Raw genomic sequence first — 18,557 nt, forward strand, 5'->3', positions numbered from 1 at the left:
TTTGCACTCAGAAATGCTGGTAAAGAAAATGCTTTTTTCCCCCCGGCATTAACCAACTGCTATTTTAAAAACAAAAATCAACGCTTCGAGCTATGATTTTAAATGTATTGATCTTGAAACGAATTAAGATTTCTTGTTTCACGACAGTTCGTGGCGGGGGTGGAAAACTCAGTTTAGTTTCCCGTCCCAGGTAAAGAGATTTTCATTTCCCTTTTTTCCCTCGGTCCCTCCAGGGATTTGTAAAATGTACTCGGTTCGGGTTATTTTTTAAAACGATCTCGGGAAAGGATTAAATCATACGAAATAGGAAACAATCGAAAGAGGGAATGGAAAAGTGACTCAAACTAGGAATTCGGTTTATTCTGGACTCCCGGAAGCAAAGGAGCTCTTAAAAAATGTTCGAGCCTGGGTGGGGAGGGAAAAAAGCTAGAGAATCCACTGAAGTTTTAAATCCACAAGGACAATTTGGTTTGTTTTGCCTGCAGTCCAGTTTACCCGTCCTCCTTCAGCCCAAATACAACTGCACTGGGCGCAGCTCGTCGCGTTCGTTCAGCAGGTAGGAGAAAGGCGCGCTGGGGGTGGGGGGGGGGTAAATCTTTTCTTTCCAGTGGCAGAGGATTTGGGAGAAAACACTGGGCTTAAGGTACGTTAGTAGGAACCCAACGAATCCATCTGGTCCTCGCCGCGTGTTCTAAGTGGAAACAGCAGCGTTCACACAGATCATTGGGCTGTGATCTCCTGAAGCAAGGGAGTAGTTAGCCGAGCAACAAGCAAGTTCAAAAGGTTTGTTAAAACACCCCCCCCCCCTCCAGGAGATCTAGTCTCCCCCAGTGGGGTCTAGCGAGGCCTCCTGGCCCAAGCTGCACGTTCCCTGGATTTCTTCTGGGATTGCACAGTTATGAAATACGCAGCTGGGCAGAGGCGATCCTGGCGACATTTCATGAATAAAACACGCCTGCCCTTTTCCCACCTGCCCGAGATCCGTTTATACCTAACATGGCAACGTGTTCCCGTCTCTATTTCACCATCTCTGGGCCCTCCTGAAGCCTGGTCTGCTCCCTACCTAGTTTGCTGATGAATTGAAAGGCTCGGATTCTAGGCTGCATAATTACACACCGATCCCTTTCCCTTAGCTATCGATTAGACTCGGCGCTGGTTTTCAAATGGTTGGTCGCCCTGTATTATTTTAAGTTTTGTGGCATGATCTACGTATACAATACCGGAGCGAGCCAATGGGCCGAATGCCTCAGAGCTTACGCCAACCAAAGGAGTCTTAAAATGATAAACAACCCCGCGCTATTTGCCCTGGTGAAATAGGATCTCAATAAACAAGTTTTGAAACGGATCGCCAATTGTTTGACTCTTTATTCTTCCTTGTTTTCCAGTGGGTAGCTACTCAAAAACAGGAAGCAGGGTGTGCTTTGGACTGTGGGATCCCAGCACTGCAGAGGCAAACCACTTCACTGGAAAAAACAAAAAACACAAAGCAAAAACAAAAAACCCCCAAACCACTCGCCTTAAAACTACATCCCTTACTCAGGGGCTGCAGCTCCTCGGGCATTATCTGAGCATCTGCCCCCCCCCCGCGTAAAACCAATTTCTGCTACAACTTCTGCTGCTCTTTGCATCCAGTGCCTTTTAGCCTGGCTTTCCCAGTGCTTTTTCCAAATGGGGATTGGTTTCATTTCACTGGCAATCCCGCCCCCATTTCTTAATGCTAATGTTCTCTTCCCACTGCTGCACCAGGGCCAGAGAAGTCCAAGTCCAAGAAAATCTCAACTCCTTGGTGGGATTGTAATTAGACTGTAAAAGATCCATCCACAATACCATCCCTCCCTTCTGCTGGCCTGGTGAGCTGTTCTCTGGAGTTTGTGCTCCTCAGGAATTTCCACCCCACACAACCCTAACCCTGGGACCCTGTTACAGAAGTACTTGGGGGATTGGGGTAGAAATATGTCAATTTCAAATGAAATCATCTCCCTCCATGGTGAAGTGGCCAGATCTATTTCCCTTCCTTTTCCCTCTCCTTGTAGAAACCAGGAGCAGGGTTAGAAAATACAAAATCCAGGCTATTCCCTAATTAAGTAGCACTAGGACATTGGAAATAGACCCAGGTTTTACAAGCCAAGTCTCAAAGCCGGCTCCACCATCAGATTTTATGCTTCAAAACCTCTCTTAGAGGACAGAAAGTGGATGTGGATACCAAGTGACACCCCAACGCAGGGACCCTGTGTACTATGGAGATGGGAGGAATGCCTCTAGCTAAAGAACACTAAAGCACTGGCCCTTTAAAGCCAGAATTTTCAGAAGGGCTCAGTCACAACTGAGGCCAGATTTTCATAAGAACTCAGCTCCCATTCAGACACCAGAATGAGAGAGTAGATTTTCACTAGTGCTTAGCACAATGGGGGCAAAACCTGGGCTGTTAAATGTCACAACAGGAGGCGCTGGGGGGTTGAGCACTTTGGAAAATCTGGCCCCGGATGTGAGTACTAAGCCTTTCTGAAAATTCTGGCCCTAAATCGCTTGGGTGAGGGGAAATGCTTCAGCTTTGGTAACAGATCAATTACTCAAGAGAGGCTCCAGTGCTCTGTACCGGCACACTCTTTCACCCACAAACAAGACAAAAAACAAAACAACCCCCCTCCAAAAAAGCCAACCCCCACCCCACCTTGCCCCTCCCCAAAAATCAAAGCAAACAAAAAAAGAAAAATCAAGGTCATTTTAAACAACACCCACGCACACAAATCAATAGAGGGATGCACACACCCCAATCAGACTGAAGAGAGGCCATGGTCTACAGCACAGCAGGGCAAATTTTGCGGCATGAAGCTCTGACCAAGGTTTTCAATCAGAACGTGAAAAGATTTTTAGGTTCCTCAATTTTGATTCCCTGCCCCCGCTGCCTTGAGACACCTTAAAAGAGAGGTCTGATTTTCAGAGGAGTGGGGGTTCAGAATTCTCCCAATAATCACAAGATCAGAGGTCAGATTTTTAAAAGGTATTTAGGTGCTTAAAGATGCAGACAGGAACCTCATGGGGATTTTCAAGAGCATCTAGATTCCTCTTTGACTTGTCAAATCAACTTTAAAAAAACAAAACAAAAACAAAACAAAAACAGATTACTAGTTTGGTTGACAAAGGTAATAGTGTGGATGTAACACACAGCCTTCTGCAAGGTATTGGATTTGGTACCACACAATATTCTGATTAAAAAACTAGAATACAAAAATTACACATTAAATAGCTAACTGATGGGTCTCAAAAATGTAATTGTTAATAGAGAATCATCACGGGGCGGGTGCTTTTTCAACGGGGTCTCATCAGGATTGGTTCTTGGCCCTATACTGTTTAACATTTTTAATCAAGGACCTGAAAGAAAACGAAACATCATTAGTGATAATGTTTCCAGATGACACAAAGTCGGGGAGTAGTAAATAAAGAAGAGGCCAGGTCACTGAAACAGCAATCTGGATCATTTGGTAAGCTGGGTGCAAACAAGCAATATACATGTTAATATGGCTACCAGAAATTTCTTTTAAAAAAAAAAATCACATCTATGAACAAAGAACATAGGACACACTTACAGGACAGGGGACTCTATCCTGAGAGCAGTTAACTCAGACTTGCGGGACATGGCAGGCAGGCAGGCAGACAATCAGCTGAACAGGAACTCCCATTGCAACAGTGGCCTTATCTATTAATCTATTTAACTACACTGATTTTGAAATTGATTTAATTAAGTCAATTTCATTTCTGTGTGCAGACCAACCCATATGCTCAGGCGAGTAGGGCTGCAGGATCATGTCCTACATACAGAAATGGGCTTCAGGAGTGAAAGGACCATGTAACTTAAAATTTACTTCTTATGGGCCCAGTCTCTATAGAGATCTCTCCCTCCCTTATTCATTTGACAGACCTGCTCATGAACATTTCATTTGTAAATCCCCATTGCTCTTTGCAGGCAGAGAGACCAATAGAGGAGGGGAGAGAATTTAGGAGCGAATCAAGGGACATAAGAATGTGTATTAGTAGAAAAGCGTATGATCAGAGTGTTAGAGGAAAGCGCATTGTCTGAGAAGTGTCTGCTGTGCTGTAAAGAAAGGCTAAGTGATAAGAGTATCTAAAAGAAAAAACAAAAACACCCTCAATTATCTTAGGCCTGCACCAAGTATGACACCTCTGGAAAGCCAGAAGAAGTGGCAACATGAATGTGCCAAACCCTCATGAAAAGGGTTTTTCATTTGGCTGAGGGTTGCATTCAACTGTTTCCTGTGCAGAACAGGAATAGCACCTGCAACATTGCAGCCTACGCTATTTGCTATGGCTATTAAATGCTCCACTGTGGCCTTTAAAGGGGCATGAAAAAGCAGTTAACGCAGACCTGGGTAAATGCAGAAAAATTTCCCATTGATATTCTGCTGAACCTTGGAGAGAATGGGCTTTGGCCACATTCATGTTCACTTCCCATGAACATTCCTAGCATGAACTCAGAAAGCAAGTTTTTAGGGCACGTGCGCAGGCAATGGCAGAAGGAATCACGTGGATCAGAGATCTGCAATGAAGCTGCAAGAGGACAATTTTGCCTGTTAGATTTTAATTATCATTATATATATTGCCATAGAGCCTAGAAGCCCCCTCATGGACCAGGTCCCCATTGTGCAAGGTGCTGTACAAACACATGACCTTGCCCCCCAAAATTTGCAATAGAAATAAATGTTTATTCTATCGAATGAGAAAATGTAGGCGTGTTTTCATGCCCCAGTGAACGTTCACGGTGGCATGTCATCTACTGAATGGAAGAGATCTCTTCACTGCTGTTCTTTAGAGTGAACTGAGCTGTAGCTGTCTTAGTACATCCCCTGCCATACACATGATCTTTAGGGAGGCATGTGTTTAATAATGTGCAAAAGATGCACAGCTTGGAGGCTTGCCTTCTGGATGATTTCTCTTCGATTTGCTCATCACTTTGTGAGATGCTTCACTGATGCTCGTGACTCTTTTAGGTAAGAGCAACAGCAGTATCAAGGATGTACGTTTGCCACAAAACAGCCCAGAATTAACACTTCTTCAGCGACAGACCCACAGCTTTGACTATCATGCTGCCATCTTCCCACAACCAGTCCACTCGAAAAAACAGCTGTGGAAAGAAGAGCTCTTCCATTCAGAACAGGCAAGAGGTTAGGCAGTGCGGGTGAGCCTCCTGATTATTGAAAGGACAACTCATGAGTTCAAATAAAAATGAGGACACACAAGAGAGGATCATGATCTCTGCAAAGCCAGGCTGTAGCATTATCTATGCTTGTAGGGCTCCTACGATCACATGTGAGTATTGGCCTGTGGATCCACATAGTCAACAACCCATTTGCCATGCTCGTTACTCATCCTCCCTGAATCCACAAACATGCTTTTGACCACGGCTATGGATTGTGCCAATGGCGAGTATTACTCTGCAGGCGTCAAACACGTTACAGTATATACACATTAAAACATTTGGACTAAGCCAACCTTACCAACTATACGACTCACCCAGGCAGGGGTCTTGTTTACTGATGTGTTTTTGGTGGGCAAGTAAACCAAGCCTCAAGTTTTCTCAGTACCATGGAATACCATCCCTACTCCAGACCAACCACCATCACCAAAGCCATTGCAGTTGATGGAAAGACTCCCACTGTGTTCATTGGGTTTTGGATAAGACCCTTCGAGCCTGATCCTGAGAGGTGCTCATCACCCTGCTGGATCAGGCCTTGAAATGCCTTCTGAAAACTCATTTCTGCCGGGATATCTAACACAGTGGAGTTAGAAACATTTTCTCTCTCAGATCTTTATTGTTTCTACTTGGAGGCAGTGGGTCTAGTGGATAAGGCACTGGCCTGGGACAGAGGAGACTTGTTCCCCACACCCCCAGCTCTGCCAGTGGCCTGCTGGGTGACCTGGGGCAAGTCACATTACCGCTCTGTACCTCAACTTCCATTCCTGTAAAATGGAGATAATAATACTGGCCTCCTTGGTCAAGTACTTTGAGCTCTATTGTTCAAAGACAAAAAGAAAAGGAGTACTTGTGGCACCTTAGAGACTAACCAATTTATTTGAGCATAAGCTTTCGTGAGCTTCACTTCACCGATGAAGTGAGCTGTAGCTCACGAAAGCTCATGCTCAAATAAATTGGTTAGTCTTTAAGGTGCCACAAGTACTCCTTTTCTTTTTGCGAATACAGACTAACATGGCTGTTACTCTGAAACCTGTTCAAAGACAATGTAAGAGCTAGGTTTAAACACTGAATAGATCCAGCAAGATATGCACATATCCAGTCAATTAACCTAAGTAACGATGCGATCATGCAGCTCTATCCCTCCCCCCATCCTCTCTACTCTGATGTGTCCTCACACTTAAGGTCTAAATTGTAAACTTTCTTGGGGCAGGGACAGTGTCTGATTACACATCTTCTGTGCTGCACCTACTACATTTCTAGGCACTATGAAATAATAGTCATCATGGTAAAAGGTGGGCAAATAAGTCTGCTGTATGAGTTGGTAAGTTGTCCAGGACATTTTCTGCATGGCTGGACTTATCCCATTGGTGTCTTATTGGAAGGATTCTGTAAACCTGGACAAAGCAAAAATGAGAGCTTTCTTGTAAGTGTTCCATTTGTACTGGGGAACAGAATGCAGGTCTGATGCTGCTTGGACTCAGTAAGTATTATAAAATGCCTAGAGAGGAGCATTGTTTTAAAGAGGCAGCCATTTGAAAGAAAGAACTGGTGAGCTTCGACTTGGCCTTTGGACAGGTTTCATGGCATTGCATTACAATAATGTTCTGTCACAGTCAGTAACCTGGACCTTGGCCTGTTTCCACACATTTTGAGCCATCCAACTAATTAAATGGATATTGTTTTCTGGTCCATCTCTCATACCCTAATGCTATTTTCCCCCCTCTCTGCCCCTCGCTTAGCCGTGGTGTCAGGAGTGATATTGCAATTGGCCTTTTCCCATCGTTGTCCTGCACACCTCATTAATTCTTTTCGGCAGAAGATCATGGTCATTATGTTTCGGAAAAGCTGATGGGCTCTTCAGAGGGCTGAGGAATGCAGTTTCCCAGAAGTGCCAGCCTCAGAAATTCTCTCCCGAAGGAGGCAAGAGGAGCGTGGCTATTTTAGCAGTGCTGCAGGAAGGGAAGTTAGAGACAGTAGTTGTGAAACACCAGCCATCTTTTGCACTAGGGACTTTAAATGAGGATACTGTTACTGGAAATGGAATACAGAGGTCTTCATTTCTAAGGCACTGGTTCAAATCCAGCTCTAGTAACTGAAAGCTGTCCTCTTCCCATGGCTATTTAGCAACTTATATTAAGACCACTAGGAACTCAAGTTCACAAGTGCCCATGTCCCCCACAATACACAACATGATACGCACTAGTTGGGCCCCTCGTAGATAGGCTCAGTACAGAAACTGGAACGAATGGCTGGAAGACACCTCCTAGAGGCCATCCCGCCAGGACAGCAGGCAGCTTGCCCTGCTGCTGCCAGGCTATGCCTGTCCCGTGGGTAGAGAATTTCAGTCTTCAGGGCCAGCACCTCTCACTGGCACTCCTAAATCCCAATTTAAATTTCAAACATGCGTTGCAGTCGGCTTGTCAGAGTTCATGCCATTGTGCTTGGCTACTTCCAATGGCTTGAGCACAAACAGCAGGCTTGTCTGCACGGGGAAATTTCCCCGTATAGCTATAGTGGAATAATGATAGTCCTACCACTACATAGATACTGGTGACGTAAAGGCCCTGGGGACACTCTATTCCAGAATAAAATCACTTTTATTCCAGAATAAATTATTCCACCATAACAATACTCAGAAATTTCCCCATGCAGACAAGCCCTTAGATCCCAGTTGGGCAGGCCTCACCACTTCTGGCAGGCCCATCAAAGAGCTGCATGGAGATCCCCATCCAACCCTGCCAGCCAGGCAGGATAGTGACTTCGTGGAGGAGACAATATAGACAATATAACTGGGGCTCATCAGCCCCCTGTTAAGAGATGACCATGAACACAAAGAAACCCGCAGGAGAAAAAGGTCTTTCAAAGGGCCCCCCCACCCCTTTATGAAGAGTTTTGTTGAGTGCCCTCCATAGGTGCACAGGGCATTCTGCACCCTTCAGGCTTGGGCCTCTCAGAACCTCTGTCCAGGGCATCGCAAATGTTGATATCAGAGAAACAAGGAATCCACGCTCGTTACCTCTTTCATGGAGCCCCCCTTCCCCACCCTGAACCTATACCATTTCCTTTTAAGAGGTGCGTTCTAATCATTCCTGACTTACTTGGGCTTATCACTGCTAGCAGCCACCCCATCTCATAGCTCATGAACTTTGATGGTCATATGCTGAATCTCCATTACCAGTGGAAGAAGCCTTAGGGAATCTGACCACAGCATTTACTTAAGCAGAGAAGCAATTCCCTCCCACCCAGTAGAAGCAGCCCAGTGCTCATGCTCTTCTTGGTAACTTCTGAGTTTTTGGGGCCATACAGGAGAACCTTGACTGTATGAACATCAATCTTACAAATGACCAGTGATGCAAACCATTTTTCCCTGATGGGGGTGGGGAGAAAAAGAAAAATCACATAAAAGAAGTGATGTCAATGAGGACTAGACTTCCCTTCCCATTCCAATACCTTCTATGCAGCAGAAGTCAGTTTGCGGTGGTTTGAAGGACAAGGAAAAAACGATGCAGTACATCACACTGCAACTTCTGGACCACTTGGAGGGGATCAATTTTATGAACTTTCAGTTTTATGAACCCCTCAATCCCATATATTTATTTCCATGTGGGCAAGATAAGCAAAGCAAGGTTATAAAAAACAACCCCTCAAACAGCTAAATGGTCTTGAGCCAGTCAATGCTTTCTGAGTCAGCAGCGTTCAGCTTGAGATGACCTCCGGGGAGCCCAACATGGATACCGCAACCATCCAGCATGCGTGGCACACCCTCCACAACACTACAGGTGCATAGTGGGCTGTCCTGGATGCCCCAGGCACGGTCGGTCTTGGCACAGCAAACAACGCCACAGGTGGACCTGTTAAGCTGGCTTCAGAGGTGGAATGGGACCCCATCATACAGCTTGGTGATGATGTAGGAGTTCCTGGTTGTGGCTCTCTCCTGTTCTGTCTGAACTGCAGATATCATCAGCTGGATGGAGAAGGTGCAGCCATCTCCAGATAAGATTTCTGCTATGCAGTCATTGGCAGGGTGCATCCCATAGATCCCTCAACGCTGCCAAGTGTGGCATTTACTATACCTTAACGATCAGTTTGTTGGCTGCATCCAGACACCAGATGTTAGGTGGAGGAATATTAGCTAGGACTGGTATCCAGAGAAGTTTTGTTGGCTTCAGTGTGCCTGTGATAATTCTCATGGTATGATTAAGCGGTGCGTTTACTAGTCTAGCATGGGCAGAGTTTAACCACACAGGGGCACAATATTCGCCAACTGAGAAGCAGAGAGCGATCCCTGAACTACAGTGTTTAGGTACGTTGTACATTGGGTACAATGAGGCTACATTCTTGTCGTATACACTGTGATTACCCCTTGGGAGGAAACCAAAGCTGGGACCAGTGAAACAAATCTATTGGATCATGGTTACTGTGGCCCTAGACCAAGGGTGCTGGAACACTATAGTGGGGGTGCTGAGAGTCATTGAGCCAAACTGTAAATTCTGTATTTGATGGAAACCACTTCAAGCCAGGGCGTGCAGCAGCACCTTGAGCAGCCCTAGACAAGAACAAGGAGCTGCTATAAATGTTGGTCCTTCCCTTAAGGTGCTATTGTTGAATAGTGAGGGCCTCCCAGCCACAACCGCTCTATAACTGAAAATCCCCAGTTAATAAGATAGGGGTTCTACTGCAATCAGTTTAGATGTGGTCCCTCCAGATCACAACTGAAAGCAGATTGGCAAGGGGGTAGCACGGGGAACCTTGCACTTAAGATAAGTATCACTTGAGTAAGTCTGGCACTGTTTTGGGTTGGTGAGGAAGACCACACTCACTGAGCACACAGAAGGAGACACTGTGGAGATAGAGGATGCTGGGACCCACTGAGGTGTGGTTCTGTACTTACCCTCCCAGAGCACACTGGGATTTCATTCCTTTCCTGCGGCACTGGTTAGGTCATGATGAGTCATTTTGGAGGCTGGAATGAACTTCCTGGCTTTTGAAACACAGGGTCAGGCAGTAGCTGACTCAAAGCTGCTCCCCCACGAGGCTGGGGATGCCATTTCTGCCAGGGTAAACCTTACCTTGGACTCAACAACAGAGCCCTTAGGAGCCCACACCAACCCCGTTCCAGTCACCCAGCTCCAGGGGGGGATGTTTTGAGTGGAGATGCTTGCGAATTTTTTACAGGGGTCTATTTTTGAAATGTCATTAAACACCTCAGCGCATGCCAATGTGTCACACTCTGACCATTCGGCCAGTGGGCGAGAGATTTCTCCACAAACAAGGCCATTAAAACCCAGTGAGTCGTCCCGCCCACCCCGTGCAGATTTTTGCAATCTCTCTTTCCCCACCTCAGCTGCATGGAGTGCCGTCATGTTTTGAAGCCCTCTCCCATCTCCACCTTTATTAAATATGACCCGTGTTTGATCCCAGCGCTCAGGCGAAGGGAAGCTGTGGTTTGAGAAAGGATCAGACATGAAAGGGATCGCTGACCATTTTGCTCTAGGCTCAGTCAACAGGTAGTGGAGGGAGTGGTGTACATATGCATTAGGGAAGTTCTAATCCTAATATTTACAGTCACAAGTGTGGCAAATGTAGAGGTGTTAGAGGTGGTGACAACCGAGGGGGACTATGAAATAAATAGCACTTTTATGGATCAAGGAGCAGCAGCAGCTGTTGGAATTTTGCTTTTGGGGGGAGGGGGGGTAAATGGACACACTGCCCTTGCTTGGGGGTGAAAATTTTAATTCTGAAAAGGTACTCGACTCCCTCAAGCATCCCTGAAGTTAATGGAAGTCGAGGGCACTCTCCCCTTTCAGCATCCTGCTCTTTCTGGCACATGATGAGAGGAAGGGGAAATCCTGCGTTAGGAATAACAATCCTCACTAGGAGAGGGCAATGTATACATACCTACATATACACACACCGGGGTAGGTTTCAAAGTGTGGCCTGTGTGTGGATGCAACAAGGTGCACACACATTATTTTTATGCATGGATTTTTGTGCACAGTTTACACACAAAAACCCATCTGCCCAAACAGATCCAGCACCAATGCCTTTTTTGCTTTGCACATTGATCATTTCCAAGGGCAAACAAGCATGGAAGAGCATGTGCACACCCAGTTCACGCACAAAGTTAACAGCTCACCAAAGGAGTCTTCCTGGAGACCCCCTTTGAAAAGAAACGTAGCCCAGTCTCCTTTGTTACAGCAGTGCAATTCCATTAACATCAATGAACTTCCATAGATGCAGATGAGAACTGAATAGGATTCACTAAATTCAAATCTTTGCATGATGCATGACTTGGTTAAAAACTGGATCACCACAAATAACGCTATGGCCCATGCTGTGTTCTTCCCCTTCCAGCAAACTGTTTAAGGACAGCCCTTTCAGACAAATGTTCTACTGAGGGCTTGGCCACACAGTGACGTCGTGCACAGCCAGCTGGGGTGTGAATCTACCGTGCACAACGAGCCCATTGTACATGACGAGCCCATTGTACACTCTCATCTTGTGGACTCTGCTGCCGTGCGCTAAAAGTTCCGTTGTGTGCTTGGACATAATTTACTGCAGTGAAAGAGATTAAGCTGCCAGCTTAAAGTTCTTTTTAAAAAATCCTTACCAGGGTTACAAATACCAGGTTAGAATTTTTTTGTATGTCTGGGCCTGTCTACAAAGAGAGAAATTTATTGCCGTTACTACCTTATGATAGTTATATTGATATAAGGCCCTGCGTGGACACTCTTACTAGGACTACCAGTGGTCTTTTGCGATTTACTTTGCTTTGCAAGTGACACAAGCTAAAAAAAAAAAAAAAAAAAGACACTGTTCTTTCCAATAAGAGTGGCCTATGGGGAATTATACCAGTATAACTATAGCAATATAATTTACTGCCATTTCTATATCAGTATAAATATACCTACAGGGACAAGCCCAAATTTACTTTTCACCATTAATGCAGTTTGGCTTGCAAAAAGTAAACAGTTTGATGACTGTGACACTAAAATGGTCAGTTTCAGCTTTGAGTTGTCGCAAACGGCACAGCATAATTCTGCCGTGTTTTGATGGCAGAGAGAAACAAAAAAAGAGTTTAAAAAATACCTAATGACTTTTTTTTAAAAAAAAATTGTTTTGTTTTGTTTGTTTTTAAATCTGAGTTTTGGGATGAATATGCCGGACAGTGTTTCTTTAATGTTGTGCCGTAGAATCAGATCTCCTTTGTTGGTTAATGTTAGGCAACCGACTGGCTTCATGTTGATGGCAGTGAGAGGACTTCCATCTGAGCCCTTCTAATATGCAGTGTAACATTTACAAAGTGTGCCTTGTAAGTCACAGGTGTAGAATACAAATCCTCAAGCGATCAAAAGATTCTGATGCTATTTTAGCCTCCCACACACTGCACAAGTAAAGCAAGATGTGGAAGAGAACTTTTAAACAAAGAAAAAAAAAATTGTCCTAACTGTTAAAAGTTTGCTAGGTCCAAATCTCAAGCAGAATTTCTAAGAATAACTAAGTCTTACCCCTACTCCCATCCCAATTAAGTTCTCACTCAACCACATGATGTGGCCTTGATGCAAGAAACAAGGGATAGAATTATATGGCCTGTGTTATGCAGGAGGTCAGACTAGATGATCGTAATGGTGCCTCCTGGCTTTAGAATACTATCAAAAGTAGTTTCATTTTCAAATGGTAGGCTAGTGGTACTCACATCTCCTATACCCTGCTTCACAAGCATAGCCCAGCATTTAGGCCCAAATCAGCAAGATGTTTCAGAATGTGATTTAGTGCTTCACTGAATAAGGGCCTTAGCTTGGGGGTCTTAAGTAAGTATTGAGATTCTATAGTCTACCATAACCAAGGTGGTCACCAATCTCCATTACAGACTGGTTCAGATCTGCCATGACAGCGAACAAGCCCATTTCCACACACCCCCTCCCAAGAGATTCACTTCTTAGAAGCCTGAGCCAAGAGCCTATCATACTGAATAGTGGCAGAAGTGGCCAATCTGTAGTGGACGTGGACACTGGGTTTAATACGTTTCAGTCAGACTGTAGATCGTTCAAAAATTCTCTGAAGGAACATCATGGGGTAGGTACTCCATCGGAAGGAAGAGCTACATACAGTACCAGTTCTACAGCAGTGCCTATCAGGCCCCCAATCCTACTCCCATAAAGGCCAATGGGAGTTCTGCTATAGACTTTAAGGAGCGAGGGCCCATTGCAGCTCCCATGCATCCTTCTACAGGGAAGTTGGGCTCACTAGAGACCAGAGCTGGAAAGAGCCTATTTGCAATCCTACTTGTGATGGCAGATACTAGCAGTGGTGATTACTAAGATTTACCCAAAGCTAAAGAAAAGGGGTACTTGTGGCACCTTAGAGACTAACCAATTTATCTGAGCATATTTGAATGCATCTGATGAAGTGAGCTGTAGCTCACGAAAGCTTATGCTCAAATAAATTGGTTAGTCTCTAAGGTGCCACAAGTACTCCTTTTCTTTTTGCAAATACAGACTAACACGGCTGCTATTCTGAAACCTGTCAAAGCTAAAGGTTGATCCAGCCCTTGTCTTGGCAAGATCTTTGAGTCTTTCCTTTAAGATGAAGGACACACTGAAAATCATAATTTCCTCCTCAGAATACTAAAAATCCAGTGCAGTTTCCAAACACAGAAGTGTATCATACATCTGTTACCCACCGCCCCATAGTTACATTCAGTGAGCATGTGGAGGAAAGCAGCATTACAGGGAGCAAATGCTCAGAAGGTAGGTGGACAGAGCTAGTGGGCTGTTTGATGGAAGAGATCCTTCCCACTCAAAGCTTTACAGTCTTGCCGTAGACAGTAAATAATAGCATTAGAAGTGATAGAAGGCTGGGACATTATGGGCCAAATTTCCATACTGCCCTTTGCACTTGCAAGCCAGTGAAATGGAGAAACACACAAGCAGCTGGGAGCACGGGTACCTAACTGCCCAGTTCACTCAATCGACCTAGCCAGAGAAGTTAGTTACAGGAGCAAAGAGATTGTATATGGAGGCCACTTCAGGTTTGTCTGACAGTTTGGCCCTAAAGATCCTATAGAAAGCAGGGTTGCCAGTGAAAGTTTGTTTCTGCACACATTTTAGGGGGCGGGAAGGACTTGTGGAAAGGGGACACACAGCAGCAGAATTAGACTGTCACTCAGATAATTAATGCTTTTCTCCCACACTTTGCAAATAGCCAGAGACTCTGTGTCGAGTGATAAATAGCCCCTTTGAAGTTTTCCTTTCTCAAAAGCAAAGCAACGAAACACCTTCATAATCCAGCTTCAACTCCTTGTCCTTTGCAAAGACTTTAATACTCCTGTACCGGGTGTTTGTCATAATGCAGCATGTTTTAATCATATAATGCCCGATTTACATCTTTATGTGTGTGCGGTGCTTAGCACAACAGAGTACTGATTCACGACTGGGGCCTCTAAGCACTGTTAGAATACAAATAGCTTATACACTTAGTGGAGTTACACCATCATATAATCAGGGAAAGAGGAGGAGGATTGGATACACTCGGTATAATTTAAAACATGACATGGGTTTGGTTGGTGACATGCTGCAAATTGTTTTCTTCTATTACCTGGGAAAAGAGATTTTTTTAAAATACATGTATTGTTTGGGAACAACATGGGATTCTATAGACAAATCTGGCTACATTTCATGTTGACAAGGATTGGGGTCAACAAATTAAACTCCACATTCACATAAAAGTCTCACATAAAAGTCAGAGTGTTGCCTAAGTCAGGCATTTGGAACTGGTCCCAACAGGAAAGTCATCATTGCGATAAGCAGGTTTAAACTAAAACTTCAGGAAGTACAAGTTATTAGAAATTAGAGGACATGCCTATGGTGGCCAGCGGAATGGCCATTTTAGAAGGAAATACTTTTTCACGTGTGATTAAACTGTGGAACTCATTGCCACAGGAAGCTGAAGCCAAGAATTTAGATTCAAAGGAGACTGGATATTTATCTAGTTAACAAGAATATCCTGAGTTCTCATAATTATGACAACAAAAAATTTGGAAGGGATATTAAACCTTGTGCTTCTAGGCTTAAGCCAAACTCTATTAGAGAGCAGGATGAGAACTATTATTTCACATCTGCTACTGCAGGGGTTTTATACCATCCTCTGAAGCTTCTGGTGACAGCCATTGTCCGAGTTAGGATGCTGCATTTGACGGATCTTGAGTCTGATCCAATCTGGAAATCCTTACATTGCCATGATAAGGTGATTTCAATCTCCACCATTTCTAATTTCTATGAAAGTTGGTATTCTCAGGACTGATTTTTTGTCATACAAACTGACCAGAATTATTTTCTGCAGACTGATCCAGTCTGAGCATCTACAATATCATGAGATCGTTACTTGCATTGCTTCAAAACTTAGAGTTAGCTCAAAATCATCATAGGGTGTAATACAAGGGACAAGACAAAGTGTTCTCAGACAATTCCACCTATGGAATAGGCACAAACGAACCTTTCTTCGACAATTTGTTATATCAGGCTCTGTTGCTTTAGAATCTGGATTTCTCCAGTCTCAAAGTTCCTCACTTTGCTAGGTGAATGCCTCTGCACAGAGAGAAAAGCTCTTCACGCAGACTGGGGTACCACCTGGGCCATGCGGTTATTCTTTGTGCAGAGAAAACACCAACAGTTCAGGAGGAGAAAAATTTAAGGCCTGTGCTGACCTTTCCAATCTATATACCTACTCTGACCTCTGTAATAGGAGGCTTCTACTTTAAGAATAGCTGTCAATATAGCAGGGAGTTAGAGGGAGTTTTCGTTACCGGATTATATTTGTAAAGATGTTAGGCCATTGGTGTATATACTGTAAAGGATACCGTCATTTTTTTATTAAGCCTGGGATTGTCAAAAGAGCTCAAGGATGTTAGATGCCCAACTTCCATTGAATCAGGATGTGGCACCTAAATCCCTTAGGTGACTGAAAATCCCATTCCAAAATTATTATACTCATGGTTCCTTTGAAAATTCCAGCCTGGGTTTTTCTTATCCTCCTGCTTCACTTACAAGGTGAAAACAGGTTCAGTTAGATCACAATAAGTATCAAAACAGTGAGGGTGATGGAAGTTACTTGAAATGAATGCAAATGAAATCAACATTTGAGAAATTAACCTGCACTTGCAGGTGGTCATTGGGTTTAAGTGTCACCGCAATGCTATCTCCAAAAGAATCACAGCAAAAAAAAGAACACAGTGCCCACCAAAACCCCAAACAAGGAATCATGAACCAGAGCATGTCACCTTTAAGCAAGCAAGCTGTTAGTACTGAGGGAAGTTTTAGTGACCTATGGGATAGGAATTTGTGTGCAAAGAACTCATATAAAACTCTGAAGGTTTCAATCCATGTGCAATTGTACCTCCCAACTCTAGCTGAATTTTTGGTTTGAAGGACCTAAAAATCCCACAGAGTTCACAAAACCATGAATTTCACAAAACCATGAATTTCAATGAGTCCAACACAAAATAAGCCCAGGATCACTTGAGAATGGACCAAGACTTAAATCTTAACGATCCTATTGGCAAACTTAGTCCAAACTTTGAGTTTGAAAGGAAACTAGGAGACCTCTGCATGGCATGAAGCTTGCTTACAAAAACTTCACATAGCATTCTCTCGCGTTCACCATGTGCTTCTGGAATGGCTGTATGTTTATTCAGAAGACATTGCCAGGAGAAGTTTTAGGGAACCAAACCCAGAATGTTTGTGCTTCAATTACTTTTGTATTTTTTAGGGCTTAGTTTCCATTTGGTTGAAAGGATCATTCAGAAGAGACCCTGCTGCTGACAGAACAGAGCTACTCTACCAAAACCCTGAGATACTAGGACACAAGGAGAGATTAGGATGTATCTTCAGTAGACTTTCCTAAGTCTCTTTCTGAAGAGTCCAGTTACTTGCACAGGACATGTATTTTGTCCAGGCCATTCTGCTCCATTGAGCACTCATTTGTCTGATGACTTTCTGTTAATTTTTAAGGAGAAATGCAAGGAAAGATGCTTTGGTGCAAGTATTTTCAGGTGTTTCTGTTTTCTTGCAAACAATACAAAAAGTAACATCATATTGTGCCACCGCAGATGGCTTTACAATGTGCTCAATATCACAAAGGTACCCTACTTCTCACGCCCTCCAAGAACTCCTGCCTCTGTAAGTGGTTCCAGACATTGTAATGGAGAGCTTGTGAATGCTGCCTTCAGATTGTAGGCTCTCTGGGGCAGGGGCTTTGTGCTGGGTTTGTACAGCACCTACCACAATGTGGCCCTGGTCCATGTTCGGGGTTTCTAGGTGCTACCACAATAAAAATAATAAAATAATGTAGACTGAACTAGCAAATATGAAATCCTAGAGAGATTCCCCCTTCCAGTTTCCCATTAGACCTCTGGCTAGTCCAGAGAAGACACTGCCTCCAGTAATCCATGCCACATCTTATACTAAGCTTAATGCATGCTTGGCCAAAACAAGACTTTTGGTAGGAACCCACTGCAATGCAGCCAGTCTCATAGTGGATGGGTATGTGCCACAGGATGGAGTCTCATTGCTTTCACTTAAGGAGATCTCATTATCCTGGGGCACAACACCTACCCCCACCACCGCGCCGTGAAATGCCTCTCCTACTTCCAGGTACCCTTCTCTCCCACCCCTGCGTTCTAAGACACTCACTCTGTTCTGGACTGGCCCTGCTGAGCTAGTCTTTATTTTGGGTGCAGGAAGTGACTAATGGGCGTGGGCAGACGACAGTGTTCTAGCAACATTCACCCTCAACAAAAGAAAAACACTGTAGGCGAGATGCAATTAAATGCAGATGAGGTTATTCCTGGAAGAGCTTTTTAAAACACAGAGCACACCTTGTCCCACTGGCGTGGTGAAGGGGCTTTCCGAGCGGCTTTTTCGCACACACGTTCCTGCTGTACAATGTCAGGTGGAGATCAAAGACAGCTTCCAAACACACGTGGTTTGGGTCCTATAGCAGAGCCTGGGTGGGTTTCTTTTGAGGGGGCTAAAAACGACCTCCACCGACATCTCTCTTAGCAGGGGTGTAAGCTACAAGCTGCAGTTACTTGTAACACCACCATCATAGGAGCCGTACCTAGAAGATCATGTACAATCCTAGGCATCTCAGTACTTGGGTATCTCCACACAGCAGCTGGGAGGTGTAACTCCCACCTTGGCTAGATGTAGGTGTGCTAAGTCGGCTCAAGCTAAGGCCTCGTGGTAGCAACGTGGCCATGGCAACATCCTGGGCTAGCCACTCGCATCCATAGCCAGGGGGTCAGGTGGGAAAGTACTCAGGTAGCTAGCCTGAGCTGCTGCCTGTG

At 44.5% G+C, this 18,557-nt stretch overlaps 1 long non-coding RNA gene across 1 annotated transcript in view; it reads left to right on the forward strand.

The window, feature by feature from the left end:
* The first annotated feature begins 37 nt into the window (after positions 1-37).
* Positions 38-18,557, forward strand: part of LOC311532414 — a 31,946-nt gene continuing 13,426 nt past the window's right edge. The window contains exon 1 of the long non-coding RNA XR_014714380.1: positions 38-556. This is a non-coding gene — a long non-coding RNA (uncharacterized lncRNA). The remainder of the gene's footprint in view (positions 557-18,557) is intronic.

The sequence above is a fragment of the Lepidochelys olivacea genome (assembly GCF_965140295.1).
Source record: "Lepidochelys olivacea isolate rLepOli2 genome assembly, chromosome: 17".
In the NCBI taxonomy this organism is placed as follows: domain Eukaryota; kingdom Metazoa; phylum Chordata; order Testudines; family Cheloniidae; genus Lepidochelys; species Lepidochelys olivacea.